At 43.9% G+C, this 14,233-nt stretch overlaps 1 protein-coding gene across 6 annotated transcripts in view; it reads left to right on the top strand.

The window, feature by feature from the left end:
• LOC126458130 (kinesin-like protein unc-104) overlaps positions 1 to 14,233 on the top strand; it is a 376,183-nt gene that overhangs the window by 63,993 nt on the left and 297,957 nt on the right. The window lies entirely within an intron of this gene.

The raw sequence follows: 14,233 nt of genomic DNA, 5'->3' as shown, positions 1-14,233 counted from the left end.
GACAACCGACGCGACTGCCTTTGCTAACGCCGCGACATCACCTGCAGCACCTCTCCTGCGCTCGTGACCATTGGACCCTACACGACTGGGACACCGTGGCCTGGTCAACTGAGACCGAAATTCAATTGGTAAGGCCTGTTGGTAGTCTTCGATTGTGGCGCAAAGCTCACGAAGCCATGCACCCACGTCGTCAGAAAGGCACTGTGCAAGCTGTTGGTAGTTCCATAGTGGTGTGGGTTGTGTTTACATGGAATGGACCGGGTGCTCTGCACCAACTGAACCGATCATTGACTGGAAATGGTTGTGTTCGTCTACTTGGAGACCATTTACAGCCATTCATAGACATCATGTTCCCAAACAACGATGCGATACGTCACCGTGCCACAATTGTTCACGATTGGTTTGAAGAACATTCTGGAAAGTTCGCCCGACAGTAATTCCATCGAACATTTATGGGATGTAATCGAAAGGTCGGTTCGCTAACAACGTCGTGCACCGGCAGCACAATCGCAATTATGGACGGCTGTGGAGGCAGCATCGTTCAAATGGCTCTGAGCACTATGGGACTTAACATCTCAGGTCATCAGTCCCCTAGAACTTAGAACTACTTAAACCTAACTAACCTAAGGACAGCACACACATCCATGCCCGCGGCAGGATTCGAACCTGCGACCGTAGCGGCCGCGCGGTTCCAGACTGAAGCGCCTAGAACCGCTCGGCCACCGACGGCCGGCGAGGCAGCATGGCTCAATATTTCTGGAGGGAGCTTCCAGCGACTTGATAACCCATGACACATCGAGTTCTCTCGTACATCGGACAAAAGGAGGTCCGACCTGGTATTAGGACGTACGCCGTGCTTTTGTCACCCCATTGTACTGGGGGTGGATAGTCAACAGCTCAGCTTTCATGGGAACAAACAGCCTCTGCTGTGTTGACGATCTTACTTGCCACTTAGGCCGCACTGAATTATAATTGACTAGCAAAAGAACAAAAACTTAAGGAAAAATTCGAGGTAATATACTGACGGGCGAGCTGTGCTATTGTTGCTCGTACGTTTTAAAACAGAATTTGTCCACAGCTCGTGGTCTCGCGGTCGCGTTCTCGCTTCCCGATCACGGGGTCCTGGGTTCGATTCCCGGCGGGGTCACGGATTTTCGCCTGCCTCGAGATGACTGGGTGTTTGAGTTGTCCTCATTCATGAAGGTGGCAGACTGGACTGAGCAAAGATTGAAAATTTGTACGGGCGCTGATAACCACGCAGTTGAGCGCCCCCAAACCGAAACATCATCAAAAAACAGAATTGGCATGTGCACGGACAGTCATCAAATTTTAACGCCTGTGTTCATACAGAAAAAAACGGCAGTGTTGCCTGGTGAGGCGAAAAAATCCTCGGGAAAACAAACAATGGTCGGCATCGTCCTAGACCTTGATGACTGTAGGCCAAACGTGCGAGGATACGGGTACCAGCAGGAATCAAACGTACAGTGGTTGTCACCTGGAAGCATTCAACTTCACCAAGGATCTCTCCCCTCTCCCTTTTATCCTCTTACTCAGGCGATGTCTATCACATGCTGACGGTATTTACAAAAGGTAAATAAGAACGGTTACACCATTGTTCTTACGGCCTCTCCCTCTGTTCTGGGGATCTGAGCGGAGAGAACGTGCAATGCCTTCTCTTTTTTTCTAGACACTACTGTTTTTGATTTCTAATAATATTTGCCAGTGACAGGTGCTGCTTTTAAACATTACACGACATTGATCAAAAACGGAAGAAGGTACGACACAAGCAGGAGAATTTAAAAAAGGAGCTATGCGCTTTCACTTATCAAACTAATGGATAAATTGTCAGAGGATAGAAATTAAAAGGAAAAAATTTCCTTTGTGCATCGAAATGCGGGGGGAATACTTCTGAAACTAGTATGTGAGTCTGAGCTATGAGAGAATCACTCGATGCCCCTCTAGGAAATAATTTATTGAAATTGAGTGGGAAAAAAATCCATAGCCACCTCTTTGAAGCAGTTTTAATGTAGCTCATGAACAGAGTTAAAAGTATAACTTAAAACAGAGTTAAAATAAAGGTTCTTGACATAAAATGAAACGATAGACCCAGGTCATAATAACACACTAAATAAATAAACAAGGATCAACATGGACGTGTTATTGCACAGAATAACAGAAATATCCTACATACAAAGAATGAAATATGCAAGTAATACAAGGAATTAATTATAAAAGGCCGGCCGGTGTGGCCGTGCGGTTAAAGGCGCTTCAGTCTGGAACCGCGTGACCGCTACGGTCGCAGGTTCGAATCCTGCCTCGGGCATGAATGTGTGTGATGTCCTTAGGTTAGTTAGGTTTAATTAGTTTTAAGTTCTAGGCGACTGATGACCTCAGAAGTTAAGTCGCATAGTGCTCAGAGCCATTTTAATTATAAAATGGTATTTTTGTAACGCTACAGAAAACAAGCTAAATTAAACAAATCGGGCAATCAGTTGCAGCTAAAGCTTCCTGAACAGAGTTAAAATAAAGGTTCTTGACATAAAATGAAACGATAGACCCAGGTCATAATAACTGGAAAAAATCAGTAGAATGAAACACGCTAATTGCAAATGGCACCACGAAAGAATGGCTATACCGACAACGCTCTATGATTAGGACATAAGTATCATCAACGTATAAGTATTTTGGCTTGCTTTAGTGCAGTAGAAACTATGACTGCAAGTATAACTTAAAACGTGCGTCGCGGATTGTTACATTAGTCGGTAAGAGCAGAAACCAACATCACGATTAGTACAGACTGGACAACCACCTTTCATTTATTAACTGCCGGCCGCTGTGGCCGGGCGGTTCTAGGCGCTCCAGTCTGGAACCGCGCTGCTGCTACGGTCGTAGGTTCGAATCCTGCCTCGGACATGGATGTGTGTGATGTCCTTAGGTTAGTTAGGTTTAAGTAGTTCTAAGTCTAGGGGACTAATGACCTCAGATGTTAAGTCCCATAGTGCTTAGAGCCATTTGAACCATTTATTAACTGATATGCCTCCTTTAACCTGTGTTTATTCCAAATTACAACGAAAAATCACAAACAATACAACGTCTCCGTAAGACACTCTTACCTTCGAATAGTGTTTCTGACAGGAAAGAAGCTCATACATTTAACGCACCTTTCAGTGCTTCATCTCCTCGTTTCGCCTTTCCCATCCTTCTTATCCTGCAAACTGAGGAATTCGGCATGTAGTATGTATTTATTTTATACACGCAGTACAAGCTGGCATGTCTCAATGTACGTCGGTACTAAGGCATCGTATAATGTAACGAGAAAGCCTAACTAACAGCCTATAAAATTTAATAACTTTTTATTCTTGCAAAGGACAAGAAGCAATAACAAGTATCCAGAATTGCCACTGAAAATAATTTGCTGAATTTCACGAGGCCTTCAGTGTAATGTTGCGGACTCCAGCTGGACGTTGGTGCAGCCTTTTTATGTACACTGCAACTATGTTGTAGGGAAAAAGAGCATGTAAATAGTCTTTTACCCATTGATGAACTCTCTTCATACCATCTGAAACGTGAGAGAATATATGACTTAAGTGAGGCATTCGGACCAACCGTCTCGTATCGTCTATGTCTTCCCACTACCTGCTGTCTCGTCGACAATTTATTTGACTGAGAAACAGAAAAGCTTCATTTTGACTGTGAAAAGGGAGGCTCATGCCGTGACTTGTCGGAAGGAAGAGCAAGGCATTTGCTAGAGATGAATTTGGAAAATTCCGTAAAGGATTACTAGGTACAAATCCGCAATCGTTTATTCCTGAACAACTGTATATTTTGATTCTGTACCATCTGGCTCGGTGTTAGGTACATAAAAAGGCGCTGAGCTGCTGCACACAGTCTTGATGTAACCATGATCTACACCAAAGTGGAGAACAAAAGCGAAGAACATTGCACATGATGTGTTTATTTGGGATTTTTCTTCCTCAAATGATGACGCCAGAAACTCGGATAGAAATCCGAAAGCACACAGTCAGTTACATTGAGTAGTCCTTAGAAAACACACGTGGATCTTTGTAGCGATGTACTCCAGGGTATCAACGATAGTGTATTCTATTTCTGTTTCCATGACTGAGAGAGTGAATAAGCCAAACGAGATATTGGGCCATCTTTAATCGTTTATTCACTCTTTCGATATTGCTAGTCGTATGTTTCCCACGGGAACATGCTATCGTGCACTCTACACACACCTCAATATCCTGTTGCGTGTGTGAAAAATGCGACCGGCCGCTGTGACCAAGCTGTTCTAGGCGCTTCAGTCACTGCTGAATTGCGTTCCAGAAGTGGACCAACACGCTTTTAAGTAGGCCGTAATGTTTTGGCTCACCAGTGTAGAACTCCAGTTCTTATCAGTGACGCACTCGCCGATGGTGTGTACGTGTACGATGTTGCTTTGACATCCCATCATGTCTCCTGGGTTCTTCACTTTCTTTGTCTTGTAGTGTAGAAAAATTGTAAAGTGAAATTCAGTATATTCCTTTACAAATTTGTGTCAATATTTGACAGAAGGTTTTCTGAGAAGTTACCCAGAAAGTCTATTAAAAGAAAGGTAAGCAGTGGATAACAAAAGGGATAACTACATGGATAAGAGGAAAAGGGAGGTGTATACGAGAAGATCCGGCATTACTTGCATTATACAAAAAAATATTGTAATATTTTAAGGCAAATATATAAAATATTCAAAAATCTGTACATTCCTAGAAAAATAATGCAGATGATAAGATTAAAAATGTGTGGGATGTCCCGAAACGGGATACAAGACAAACAGTCGGTGCACAAGGTACCATCACAAATAAACTAAATGACTAAATGAAAAAATTGTGCTGAATAATTCGAATGTTGTTGGAACGAGAGAAAGATTTAGTGATTGGAGGGAAAAAAAAAAGAATAACCAAAGGTGTCCCACAGGGGTCAATTTTGCGTCTCTCCTATTCCTTATACATGCGTATGACCTTCCGTTTAACGTTCACCGAGCAGTATTCGTACTTTTTGCAGACGATACCAGTGTAGTCATAGATACCATTAGAGAGAAAGTAATAGGAGAGGCTGTTGATGATGTGATATTGGAGGTATCTCTCCAAGGAGTTTGACATATTAACTGCTCCATCTCAATATCTACATTCGCTAACGAAATTAGTCATAAATAATACAATCACAGTTTTGAGAGGAATAATGATGTCCATACTTACAACACTAGAGGAAGAAATGACCTTTTCACCCATTGTTAAAGCTGCCAGTCGCTTAGGAGGGATTCAGTATGAAACATCAAAATTTTTTCACTCTTTGTCTAATAGTAAGTAAAATGTCTGACAAATAGCACACTAAGTACGTACGTGATATTGGCTTAAAACTAATGGTGTTTACAAATCCTGTACAGTGGCTCGTTCCACGTCAGTTCTATTAAAGACTCGTTCAGATGATCTGTGGACCATGTAACTAACTTATTGAGAGTTCTGGAGGACGAGAGAAACGTATCGTCAGGAAGTTCCACAACTGGACGCACCCCGTTGCTGAGTGAAAGATCCATTCACGTTCAGGGTCTCTCTTTGAGCTTCTGCCAATTCATATTTGTTTTGTTCCATGACATCCTGTAATCTCGGTGCCCCGTGTTAGTCCAACTCGATAAGACTCCTACACACAAGCAGCATTCCAATATAGGTGGTACATCGTGTGTAAATAGATTTCTGTTTCCAGTATGATACCAATGAATTGAAGGCTGTCACTTCCACAAGCCACGACAGTAGTTTCGTGTTAGTTCCAGTTGATTGCCCCACGGTTTATTTCTTGCAGTGTTTGTATGGTACGTTTGACGCTTGCTAGGTATGAGGCTTGGTATGGTATGGCGTGGTATGGACATGTTCTGTCCGCAAATGTTGGGTTAATCTAAAATCGGATGTTTTCCGAATGTCAGAATCCACAGAGAACCTTTTTATATCCATCTTCGGCCCTTCAAAGCATCATGTGTGAGGTAAGTGAAGTGGCTATCTTAGAATCTATTTCATCGCGAGATTTATTAGATGTAAGAAATAACTTTTTGTTCAATGTAATTTTTTATGTTAAAATTTCATTAGAAGTTAGCGGCAGCTTGATGTTTGTTTTATAACGATAATTCTTTGCGTCAGTTATCATACTCGGTTTATATCCCACTAAAGACTGGCTTATGACGGTGAACACAATGGCAGAAACAGATCCGATGATTTTAACAGGAGCGAAAATTTCTAGGCAGAACTCAGTTTCACTAACTCGACGGTTTCTCTCATTAACGGCAGCCTAATGATCTCTGGGCAAACGAAAGTGACCTACTGAGCTGTATACACATGCAGAGAGAGTACGAAAAGAAACAATCCGGCGTGAAACAGTTTCCATTTCATTTGATCTGACGCAATTTAAATCTGAAATTCTTTTCCTGTAGTGGATAATATATAGTAAGTGTAAAACCTAGGTGCTTTGTCGATGTTTCACCCTTAACACAATCATTCATTAATAATCATTTAATGTATCTTGTTGGCAGTTACATCCTCTCTAGTTTCGTTTCGTCTAGATCAGACGTAACAGATGGTATCCAGTGTCCTAGGAATGTTTTTCACTCTGTAGGTCGAACTACTTTTCTTTTATGAAGCTTTATCAGAGATCTTGTGGTTCTCTGTTGCTGTCGTTGGTTGATGCGCTGATAAGTTCACAGAACTTAATATGTCCATGCTATAACTCTGGTAGAGTGCCAGTAACTCACTAATACAAGCTTCCCATCCAGTATAGAAAGACTTATAAGATTATGTGCCAATGCAACAGGAAATTGTATTAGAAATATTCACGGTTACGAATTTACGTCTGTATTTGTGGGTGCTGTTTTTCCCCGCATCTGCAAAGGCTAAGCTGTCCTCAACCCGAAGGTTGGTCTGAACGCCTCACTGCTTTCTCAAGCGTAGGCCTATTTATTGATTTATTCTGGCAAGATTACGGCTATCAAGCCCTCTCGTATGTCTAACCAGGCATTTAACATATTTTACGTTACTTTCATTACGACAAGCATGTTATAAGTTACACCTAAAACAGTTTCTATTCGTTCTTGATTACTGGAACAATACAGACAAATTAGAGACAGGTAGATTTAAACTAAGAGCGCTAGCAACAGCGGACTTCCAATTGTAACTGGTAACCCAACCTTGCTCTGTCCTGTGAACGGACGATAAGCACTGAATTATAGGTATTCTGGCTCGTCTTGGCAGAAACAAGGAACTTTTTCAATAACACGGCCTTTGTAAATATCTGATAAACGGGTCGCAGTTCATATTTTATATGGAGCTATTGATCGTTCTGTCCCTCAGAAGTGGCTAGATAGTCTCCTACACAACCTTGTGCAAGGCAAGTGCTTATCGTTTCTTGCAATATGAGTAGTAAGTCGTTGCGCTGTGATAGGTAAAGAAATAATCACGGAAAATCTAGACAGAAATACCCACTACCTTAGAGTAGTTACATTCGGTTCGCAATTTTTCGTGTGGTAGATTCTCCTGACAGCTCATACGAGATCGGAAATGAAGCGCAGGCTTCAAAGGCACATCTCTACTGTAGGACGTTTGCAAACTGCTGTTACCGTAAACAACTGAAAGTGAACATTCGTAGGCGTGGTTGGTTGCCGTCCTAATTTCCTGAGTAATTACTATGAAAAACGGGCGATGTAAAATATTTCATCACTGAAAAAATTTGCTGTTTCCCTTATCGTTTTCCCCTTCCCTTGCTTCTTCCTCTTATAGTTCTACTTGCCTTTGACTTCATCGCGTATCTCGTCTTTCGTCTCCTTCCCTTCTTTCTGTGAGTCTTCTCCTGTTCCTCCTACTTTTTGCACATCATCCACTTTCTCTTCTGTCCCAGCCTTCCCTCCTTCGTTCCCTCTTTTCACACCCAGGCTTCTCTTTCCTTCCACCCATCTTTGTATGCTCCTTCTCGTACTGTTGCAGCACTTACTCTCTCCATCTCTCGTATCGCTGTTATTTATCTCGTTTGTTTCTCGTCGTCTTTATCTGCTTTAAAAATTAAACCTTTACATTCACTTGTTACATACTTTGCTTAAACTCCATCTGATTGTTTTTTTTCCCCTATTTTAAAGCAAGATGATACATTTTCCCCACAATGGAACAAGCTGCTATCATTCACTATTGCACTCTTACAGCCTCCATCCCGAGGTTGCTAAGGCACTTTTGCAGCGGCAACCAAGTGGAAGCTTGTTCGAACGTTAGTGGTAAAATAAATTTTCATCATCAATATTTCTCCGGTGGGAACAGGTGATGTCTTACTATGGGCCAATGTACTGAATTAAATCCCTAACTTCTCTGAAGTGTCTCTTGCTCTGAAAGCATTTAGCACTATTGGTAATTTTCTGTCGGATGTACGCATTACACATAGTGCTCCCCTTGCTGTCACTTACGAGAAATAGACTACGCCGCCGTCACTGCCTCCTTCCTCTTCCCTCTTTGTGTTCGTCAGCAGTCACGCCCTCAGTTACACTCTTCACACAGTCATCATTCCTCACAGTTATACTTAAAGCAACAACAACGACACTCCAGAATGAAAAGCTGTGCATTAGATTCGAGTGAAGAAATTTATAAGATTTACCTCGCTGCACATTGAAATGAAATGAAGTCCCATGCTTCTTTACAGAGCGTAGGGAAACGATGCGGGAGACCCGCACCGCCTTACTAGGCAAGGTCCTAATGGAGGTGGTTTGCCGTTGCCTTCCTCCGACCGTAATGGGGATGAATGATGAGGATGAAGACGACACAACAACACCCAGTCATCTCGAGGCAGGAAAAATCCCTGACTCCGCCGGAAATCGAACCCGGGACCCCGTGCTCGGGAAGCGAGAACGCTACCGCGAGACCACGAGGGGTGGACTCGCTGCACATTAGAGGACATCATAACCGGCAATCCCACACGTTATTTGCATTTACACATGTGTTATCCGAAATTAATTATTATTGCAAACTTGAAATGTGACGAGAAAATTGTCTATGTATAGTGTGTGGCTTTTGGTTTTTGTTTCTGTTACGTGTTTCACTTTCTCCAGGTTCGTAGGATACAGACGTCCCGGAACACCTCACGTGAGTGTTAGGTAGCATGGCAGAATTACGGAGATGCTCAACAAACAACAATGTCAGACACTACAAGATTTGACGGGTGATTTTGGCCAAGGAGACCAAACAGCGTGGTCATCGGTTCTATCGGATTAGGGAAGGATGGGGAAGGAACTATCGTGACATTTGCCTGAAGCGATTTTGCGAAATCACGGAAAATCTAAATCAGGTTGGCCCGACGCGTGTTTGAACCGTCGTCCAACCGAATGCGAGTCCAGTGTGCTAACCACTGCGCCACCTCGCTCGGTGGACACTGTAAGAGAGGCGTTGCGTATCACAGAGTTCGCACTTGACATTCCGAGAGTCCGCGTTTCAAAATATTACTTCTTCCCATTCCGTCTTGCGAAATGACCAGTTCGTGGGAAGGCTTATGGACAATTGCTCTTACCACACAACATTCGCGCATGGAATGTGGGAAGGGGGGGGGGGGGGGGGGGGAAGTGATTGTGATACTAAAAGCATCCTCCACCACACACCTTAATGTAGCTTCCGGAGTTAGATATAGATGTAAATGTGGAGCCAAGCAGCTAGCGTTATTTTCCTCACGTTGTCGACGATAAACTGTAATTGCTGATAACACGTTAGATTTGTACTTCACATTTTATCTCTAATGAAACAATTGGTGCGCGATTAAAAACCGTGCAATGGACTATTGCATGTAATCGTTGCATTGCTGGACGGTTTTCTCCTCACTTGCTGTGGTTGTTTGTCTTGCTCTATTTGACTAAATTATCTCAGTACTTACTAGGAAAGATTTTACATTGATGAGCCAAACATTATGATCACTGGCCACCGCGAAACTGAATGCTACATGGTAGCGCTGCGGCCACGTGACGCGGTTAGGAAAGTGTTTAAGCAGAGCAGATACGAATGGGGGAAAAACTGAAGCGGCGATAAGGAGCGCAAATTGTGAAATCCAAAGACATGACCGACTGAGACAAAGGACAGATTATAAGGGCCCCGCATATGGCAACGATTATCTCGAAACAGTACGAACCTGGCCGGCTGTTTGCGTTTGTCTGTCGTTAGCATGTAGGTAGAGTGGTTGAAGGACAGTTAAACCACAAGAAGTCAACAAGGTATTGGACGCCCACGGCAAATAACAGAACATGGAGATCCGAAGCTTGCCGGCTCTGTAAAGTAGTATAGAGGCTGTCTGTGGCGGATCTGGCGATAGCGTACAGTGCTAGTGAAGGCAAAAGTTTTTCGGAGCACGCCGCTCAGCGCACATTGTTGACAATGAGAATCCGCGCAGAAGACTACTACACGTTCAGATGTTGACCCACAACATCGTCAGTTAGGATTGCTCTGGGCACGGGATCATCTGGATTGGACCATGGATCAATGGAACATGTCACCTGGTCGGATGAACCGTGTTTCTTGTTACTCCCAGGTTGAGGATCCTGTCCGGATGTACCATAATCAGAGTGAACGGCTGTTCCAAATATGCATCGCGCGAGGGTGGTAGGCCTGTAGGTGTACTATTATGCTACGGTGGATATTCACTTGGACTTCCATTGGGTCTGTTGTAATCGAAGGCGCCTCTGCAGATGTGGACTATGTGAGTATTATTCTAGATCACCAGCATTTCTTTTTGCTTGTTGTCTTCGGCGACGATGGTGAGATCTTTTAGTTGGAAAACTGTCCATCACACTGCACGAGCAACACTGATTTGAGTAGATTGATAGTGGACCCACTTTGATGTCATGGGTGCCAAATTCGCGTGCTCCGAACCCGATGGAACGCAACAGAAACACTATCAGGCTCCAGCTCCGACCCCAAAAAACCATCGACCCATAACATATGGGAACTGTGTGGACATCTAGTGCCACGTACCTCTGGTAACTTACCAAGAACTTGTCGAATCCGTGCAACCCAGAATCGCTTCTGTACTGAGGTAGTGGTAAGTTCATATGGGACCAAACTACTGAAGTCATCGGTCCCAAAGCTTACACACAACTTAATCCAACTTAAACTAACTTACGCTAAGGACAACACACATTCGCCCATGCCCGAGGGAGGACTCGAACCTCCGACGGGAGAAGCCGCGCGAACCGTGGCAAGGCGTCCAAGACAACGCGGCTACCCCGAGCGGCTCTGTACTGAGATCCAAAGGTATACCAACACGCTATTAAGTAGTTGGTGTATTCTTACTGTGGGCATAACTAACATACTCTTTTACTCGGGAAAATATACATTGTTTGTATGTGGCAGCACTTTTGAAGAAATTTCGTATTAACCTCTCAGTGCGCCCAGTCAGATCTACAGAACCTCATGGTTCCGAACTAGAAGGAACTTCCAGAAAATGAGAAACGGTGACGGTAGAGAAAAGGAAGACTAAATTCTGGTACAGACAAAACTTATTAATGGAAAAGCTTAATGAGAGTGGTTGTTTTGCACACAAATTAGCGCATCGCAATTTATCTCCTACGTTTGTAAGTAACAATCAGTTTTCTGTTCAAGTTTTAAGTGTTGGATAGGTGACTACTACGGTCAAGCGTAACATACTAAAATAATGTATTTAAATGTGTGCTAGCGATGGCCGACAGAGCACTAACGGGTTTTACCCATGCTTCTGCTTGGGAACAAGAGCTGCCCATATCCGTCATCCTGAGTGACATATTTTGGAAACTCAAGAAAACAATGTCCATGGACAGGAAATGTGTGATTATTATATGCCAAAGTGAGACCTTTCCCTTCTCTGCGCAGAAATGACTGCTGACGGATTCTGAAACACGCGACTATCCCAAATTTTCCCCATGAGTAACAGGGAAATAGCTGGATAATTTTCCACCACAGAACAGTTGTGACTCGAATCTAAAAAAACTTTGTTACTATGCATCATATTGTACAATGTCTGTTTGAAATCGTCCGTTAATCTTAATGTCAGCAGGCAGAAGTAAAGCTGTGAGTACCGGGCGTGAGTCGTGCTTCGGTAGTTCAGATGGTAGAGCACTTGCCCGCGAAAGGCAAAGGTCCCGAGTTCGAGTCTCGGTCGGGCACACAGTTTTAATCTGCCAGGAAGTTTCATATCAGCGCACACTCCGCTGCAGAGTGAAAATCTCATTCTGGAGGTGGCTATCATTTAAAAAGGCGATCTATTTAATCAAAAATTTCAATTTTTAAAGCTATTTTTATTAGCATCGAAGACCGATTTTGTGTACGATCAGGCGTTGTCCGCTTCCAACTTAAGAGGCGCATTAGAGTTGCGCTACATAAAATGGTGGAGCAGAAACACAATTAAATAGTAGCAACGCATGTGCGACACCTGGAGCGGTGCTCATCATCAAGTGTGAGGTTGGTCAGTCCACGCGTACGCCCCTTGCTTACGGACCGAACACAGGTTTCTCCAACACAAAATGAGATTAACCTGAAATTAACATGAATATTCAGTATGAAACTGCAGTATTGGTTACATTAGAACCTTTGTAGGTGCAGCGATTGATAATAGGTCGGAGGATAGCGCAGGTTTGAATCTTTGAATCTGATGATAGCCTCTAGGCGGAACTACACTGCCTGACGGAAAAAAACAAGCGCCATCGAGGGGAGGAGGAAACGGAATGAACCTTCACTGGTCGAGAAGGTACATGATGTTTTTTTCAGCGATTGTAAAATCGAGTCAGATTTACAAAGAACATGACAGTGTAAAGTTGCATTCGTTCTGGTCTGGATGCTTGCACTGGTTCGTTTGGGAAGGGTGTCATAAAGCCATGTGTCCTCCTCTGAGACATGCGGGCCCTCAACTGTTATAAATGGTCCTGAAGATTGGCACTGGGACGGAATTGACGTCCGAGCTGGCTCCACAGATGTTCCTTTCGGGGACAGAACTGAGTGTCTTGCTGGTCACGGGACTACGTCAGCATCGCGCAGACAGTTCGTAGAGACACGTTCCATATGTGGACGAGCATTGTTCTGTTGAAAAATGACACCACGATGCCGTTCAAAATGCTTCAAATGGCTCTGAGCACTATGGGACATAACTGCTGAGGTCATCAGTCCCCTAGAACTTAGAACTACTTAAACCTAACTAACCTAAGGACAGCACACACATCCATGCCCGAGGCAGGATTCGAACCTGCGACCGTAGCGGCCGCGCAGTTCCAGACTGCAGCGCCTAGAACCACTCGGCCACACCGGCCAGCCACGATACCGTCGCATGAGAGGTAATGAGGACGCCTGATGTCCGTGACGTAACGTTCTGCAGTCAGAGTTCCCTCAATTACTACCTACAGTGACCAGCATTCATAACCGATGGTTCCCCACACCATAAGACCAGGAGTAGAGCCTCTGTGTACTCCCTAGTCCGGCTGCTGCGAATCTCTGACCAGTGGTGCGTGATGACACATAATATTGCAGACAGCCCATCACTTGTTCCCGGATAACATACGCAGGTGGAAGAGGATTACCATATGGTTGCTGTACAGTACAGCTGTTCTCCCTTATGCTGTCAGTCGTGGTCGACCTGAAACTCGACTACTAGCTTGCCTGGACTCACGTCCCCATGCATTACAACGTCGAGCCACTGCCACATCCGAACGCCTCACAAATCTGTATACTACACCATTCGACCAGCCGGTCAAATGGAGACCCCTTTATATCATCATCGTCATCATCATTTAAGACTGATTATGCTTTTCAGCGTTCACTCTGGAGCATAGTCCCCCTTATAAAATTCCTCCATGATCTCCTATTCAGTGCTAACATTGGTGCCTCTTCTGATGTTAAGTCTATTACCTCAAAATCATTCTTAACGGAATCCAGGTACCTTATACTTGGCCTACCCCGATTCCTCCTACCCTCTACTGCTGAATCCATGAGTCTCTTGGGTAACCTTGCTTCTCCCATGCGTGTAACACTACCCCACCATCTAAGCCTGTTCGCTCTGATTTCCTCATTGTGGACACCCTCCTGCCATTGTTCCCGTCTACTAGTACCTGCAGTCATCCTAGCTACTTTCATACCCGTAGCCTCAACCTTGTTGATAAGGTAACCTGAATCCATCCAGCTTTCGCTCCCATACAACAAAGTTGGTAGAAATATTGTACGGTGCACAGATA

This window comes from Schistocerca serialis, chromosome 2 (genome assembly GCF_023864345.2).
Source record: "Schistocerca serialis cubense isolate TAMUIC-IGC-003099 chromosome 2, iqSchSeri2.2, whole genome shotgun sequence".
In the NCBI taxonomy this organism is placed as follows: domain Eukaryota; kingdom Metazoa; phylum Arthropoda; class Insecta; order Orthoptera; family Acrididae; genus Schistocerca; species Schistocerca serialis.
Note: the sequence above shows the minus strand (reverse complement) of the source record. Positions and strands in the feature narration are given on the sequence as shown.